This window comes from Myiozetetes cayanensis, unplaced genomic scaffold (genome assembly GCF_022539395.1).
Source record: "Myiozetetes cayanensis isolate MyiCay16 unplaced genomic scaffold, myiCay2020 scf3, whole genome shotgun sequence".
In the NCBI taxonomy this organism is placed as follows: Eukaryota; Metazoa; Chordata; class Aves; order Passeriformes; family Tyrannidae; genus Myiozetetes; species Myiozetetes cayanensis.
In genome coordinates this window covers 18,274,728-18,280,384 of record NW_026087521.1, presented here as the reverse complement: position 1 = coordinate 18,280,384, position 5,657 = coordinate 18,274,728, and positions in this window count along the sequence as shown.

Here is a 5,657-nt window from a genome sequence, read left to right as displayed (position 1 = left end):
TTTGGTGTTTTTTTGTTTCCTTCATTAGTTGGTTGGTTGGTTTGGGGGTTTTTTTGACTCTTAAAGTGTGCTTGATTCAAGAACTACCTCTACCTGTGTGTATATTTCAGCTTTTGGGACCATGTTTTCTTTTTATCCTCTAGATTATGTATCAGAGGAACTGATCTGGTGGGGTGGAGCCTGCTCTCCCGTGGGTGGCTATTACTGTTGCCCAGGTTTCCTCAGCCTGAGCAGATCTGGCAAAAGCAACCTGCAGAACTTGTTGGTCCAGTCTCTCCCTGCTCTTGAAATTGAAATCACTCAAGTATTATCTATTTGACTTGTCTTTGAAAGAAAACTTAGCTTCCTCCAGAACCAGTTTGAACATTGAACAATTCCCATGAGACAGAGGGAAATACATGTGCAGATAGCTAGAAATTTAGAACCACACAGAGGAAAACTTTTGACTAAGGAGGTAGGTAGGCCTTTATGGTAAGGCTAATAATTGACTTTATGTAATTCCCCCACGCTGTAATCCACAACTCAAGAATCTAAACTAAAATTTATCCTGCCCAGGTGTATACAAATGTCTGCACTGCTGCAGTTAGGTCTATGGTTATTCCAGCTTTCCAAGTCTCTGGTTGTCGGAATCCTCTGCCGGAACTTGTCTTCTGTTAACTACAGAGAAAACCTAGGGCTGCTATGCTTGCAACATAGGCACCTCAAGCTAATGCCTGAAGTGGCACAGAGTGTGTGGAGATGAGACATCTGAAGAGTTTCATCTTGCTGAATGTCAGGCACACACACTGGCTTGGATCCTTCCACAGACTTTTATTCAGTTGTCAAGGTGCTGTTGGACTTATACCAGTGATGGTGTTCAGCTGTGGTGCTAATGTGTACTATTGCTCACCACTGATGGAAATAGAAGGGATCAGCTCAAATTGGCCTCTTTAGTTTATTTGTTTGGGGTAGAGAAAGGTAAAATACACACAAGAAGATAAGAAAGAGATACTGGATTGGTTTGCAATCCAGTTGCAATCAAAAAGTTTTGAACAATGTCTGAAGTTTATTTGGGTCCTGTTATATCTTGTTCTACATATGTGGTTATTGCAAGTGCTTAGTTTGAAAATCTACAACTTTAGGTTTGTAGACAAAGAGCTAGATTGTGCCCCTTGGAGTGCATACAGCACATGGCTGTGCACACATACCCATGGCTGTATGACCTCTGCGACAGTACGTGTCAGGAGGTTTAGGTTGGATATTAGGAAAAGCTTCTTCACCCAAACACTGGTTGAGCACTGGAACAGTGCTTCACCCCAGGGAAGTGGTCACAGCATCAAGCCTGACAGAGTTCAAGAAGTGTTTGGATTATACTCTCAGGCACATGGTGTGTCTCTTGGGGAGGGTCCTGGGCAGGACCAGGAGTGGGACTCAATGATCCCTGTGGATCCCTTCCAACTCAGGATATATGATTCTATGGGTAACCGCCTCCAACTCAGGCCATGAATATTACATAGTAGACCACACTTGGAGTAAGAAGGGGGAACGGACAAATGGGGATGAAGATTACTGCAGTTTTTCCCTAAAGGCTGCTTTCAAAAAAAAAAAAAAACCAAAAAAAAAGCCTTGGAAACTAAAAGCCATCTCTCTCTTAAATTAATCTTCTTATCTCCAAGCCTTGGATTGCCTTTAGCTTCACAAGAACCATACAGCTTATTTTTTCCTTCAATATAGACTAATATTCACTGTACTTCCATCTAAGAAAAAAGTGAGTTTTAAGTTTCCTTAGACATAGGAGGGCATTAATGAAGTCCCTCAGTCATTCTACAAACATGAAGTGGGTTATTACAAGTTCTGCATTTGGCGGGGGGGAATAGGGGGAAACCTCAAGTTACAGAATGAATGGTGCAGGTTGGAGGGAGAATCTGAACAGCTGGTGGAATTCTTGAAAGGACTTTAGAGCAATAAAGTTCTCATGACTATTCAAGATCTTAAAATACCATTTGACTGGACTGATTAGAAACAATCCCACCATAAAGTACAGTTTTTCTTATCAAAAGCGGGAATAAGGTGAGTGTATTTAAATAAATGAAGGTTGAATTAACCTGAATAAAACAAAGACAGATAGTACAGTTAACCTGAAATGCTGCTATAGAATGAGATTTATTTTAGGATTTCTTTAGTTAAAACTTCCCAAAGGTCAAATGGTGTGTAGCATCATGCACTGCCTTTTGAAGTTTGACTTCTTACAAGCAATGCTTGTTCCTGTAAAAAGTCTTAAAAGTTTATTTGGACAAAAACACATCATCAGGTCATTTCATGCAGAGATGGAGAATAATCACTGTCTTACAGTCTGAGATTTAAGACACCCTGTGTTTTAAAAGTTAACTAATGCTGAAAAGAAGTTGTGGAACTCGCCAATGCAGGACATTTCTGCCATGATGAAAGTAAAAGCTGCTTCAAAACAAGATTAAACTGATCACTTTTGCATTAAGAACCAAAAGAACTAAAGATCAAGGAACAATTTCAAGTTCACAAAGTCTCTAATAAGGTGTTCAGAGCTGGGAAAAGATAAGAGATTGCATTTACCGTACACCTCCCCTAAGTACTTGCTATGGGTCTTCTCAAGAGTGGATTTGGGGTTTAAGAGACATGGAGAATGATTGTATTGGATCTGACATAAAATACATTTATCTGCTAACACTGAGAAAAACCAGAACGTGTCTCAGGTTCTTCCCTTTGCCATCCATCAGAACACAATCTCGGTGCAATTGATCTGTGCAACACATTCTGAAACACTGATCCCATTCCTTTTTCTTACTCCTGGCCATTTCACATGTCCCCTTGGGGAGACAGGTTTGACATTCAGGAGAACAAGATTGAGATTATGCTGCTTCTCCTGCACTTACAGTTGTTCTATGACCATTCCTATGTTCCTGAATACTTTTAGTTCTTCCCATAATGGTAAGGAGCTTGAAAACTGATACAAGATCTTAGCATTCGTTTGCTGTATCTCAATTTCAATGCAAGGTTTCCCTTGCGTCTGACAGCACTTTTTCATATACAGAAATTCCAGAAATTATACAGAAGTCTAATGGTGCTTTCCTTTCTTGACTACCTGTGCTCATTCTTAAATATTCCCCTTCTACCATCGCCCCCAAAAGAGCTTTCCTTGTAACTTAGTATTCAAAGGCTCTTTTTTGTACAAGTGACTTCACTTTGCCAGAAAAGAAGAAAACCACAAGCTGAGTTTAGCACCAATGTAAGCAAGACTGTTTAGCCACATCTCAGCAAGCTGGTTACATAATCAGTCTCAACTATGCCAAGACTAATGCTAAGAGGCTGTGTAAGGACAAGTGATACGTGAAGTGTATCACTACCTGCTTAATGTGCAATACCTAAGATTAAAAGGGTTTTTGCAAAAATTCCTAAAGTTAAATGATGAGGAAAACCTCTGAAGGTGTTCTTCATTTTCTGTTTAAATATGTAAGATTTCTAAATATAATTGATCCATGCAACTACTTATTTTAGATCAGATCTTGAGATAAAAAATGAGCAACAACTACTTTTGGCTGCTCATTTCAGACCTTTGTTTATGATAGAAAGTCGCCAGTGTTTCATCTGAAATGCTACATGTTACTGTCATGGGTACGTTTTCACCAATTCTGCTTTATTTCAGCTGCGGCTGCCCTTGGTTCTGTACCAAGGCTTCATTTGTGTCGATTTGTGCACAGAATAAGGTAAAAATGCTGTCTCGAATGGAGTCCACTTTTTCCTTTAAAACTGTCAACTTCGGAATCTGGAAGAAGGAATTGCTTAATAGATTTAACTAAAAAAAAAAAAGAAAAAGTTGGGAAAGCTTAGGCATCGATCTAGCCCTTAGAACCTAAGTTGGGGACATTGTTATAGTTACTATTTCTGGCTGGCCTAGTAATTTTATGAATCAAAGCACTTTTGGGTCAGCTTTGCAAGGTTACCATGAAGGTAAAGAATCACTCTTGTTGCTAAGAATGAAGCAAAAGATGAATATATTTGTGAAAGAATAAAATGCTTACTTTATAAAATCTAAAAAATCTGTAACTAGAAAAAGTATTATTTGTTAATTGTATACTATATTTTTTCCCATGTTTGGAGATACTTAAATGAAAATTTAGTATGGTCAGCTCTGAATAGTGGCAGGAAAAAAAAGCTACGTTAAGGGAGAGATCTCAACAGTGGTAAACATTGAGCTTGTCATCTACATTTAATCCATTACATCCCTATGCTAGTATTGAAACTGCTCTATATTGAGATTCCAGTTCTTTATAAACTCAAGCTATTTTTGGGGAACAATGAGAAGCTGTGAGTGTTCCTAGTAAAAGTTCACTGGCCAAATTCTGCAAACACGTTTCCTTCACTTGGACTTGGTGGGTAGGGAAAGAGGTCAAGATGCAAATGTGGAGGAAGCATTATCACAGGTTTCTGGAGCATAATATAGATCTCAATAGATACTTTCCGTTATATACCCTTCACAAGACTTGAGGTCCTTGAAAAGGCTGTTGCAGATTCCTACTGTTTGCCTTTCCTATCTTTATTACTACAAAGTATTTCTTGCTGTATTGTTACACCTGCCTATTCTTAAAAGAAGCAAAAGCTGTAAGATGTTTATGATGACACCAAGTATCATCATCTACATTTACTTTCTATGCTAAGACCAAAAAATGTCTGCTTATTAAATTTATTTTAAAGTTGCTAATGTAGTGAAACTATCTGTTTAAGTATCGCTGTTTCAGGGTCACCATATCATTATGCATTAGGGAATGTCTGCTGCCACAGGGATTGGTGCAGCACAATCTCAGCTCAATGAAAACTCCCACTGTTTACAGCTTATGCTTTATTAGTCTGAAGGAAAGCGATGTAAAAATAGCAGGGGTTCCTATCCACTACAAAAATAAAGTAAACCCAATACAAAACCCACCCTCTCAGTAACTTACCTCACTGCTTCAATGACAGCTTTCAGCCCTTCTCTTGAAGTCATTCTTTTCTCACAGGCAGCAGTGCCTGAAGTGAAGGAGATGCTCCCATAACTCCTACAGAAGGATCAGGGCTTACAACCAAAACCAGCAACCTTGTGTTCTCAGTTTCTCCTATTTTTATTTAATATTTCAATTTTAAGGCATTTTGTGCTTGTGTATTATCTTCCAAAAAATTCTAACATAAACCTATAATTGATTCTTAATTCAAGCTGACACTGAAACAGTGCAGTCTTAAGAACAAAGCCCTTCAAAAAAAACAAATGAAATCAAACCAAGGGAAAAAAAAGAAAAAGAAAATTGCAGGTACAAATAAAATGGACTGATAAAACTTTACTTTTAAAAATAGTTACTAGTTCTTGTGCTCTCAGGAAAAGTTTTGACAAAAAGCATGACTATACAGTTAATTATCCTATGACTATCCAATTAATATAAGTAAGATGCAAATTTGGGGCTACAAAATGCCATCACTACAACTTTCCACACAGGGAATTAGACAGGAGCTACAGCAAAGACTGCCTTCAGAGGAGCCAAGATGCTTGCTTCCAGAGAACTCTGATTTTCAGGTAAGCTTGTTCACTATCAGCACTCCTGGTATGATGTGACTCCACAATGCTTTAAGCCATAGGCTTTATTTACATTCAAGCCTTGAGTGAAAATTGTATC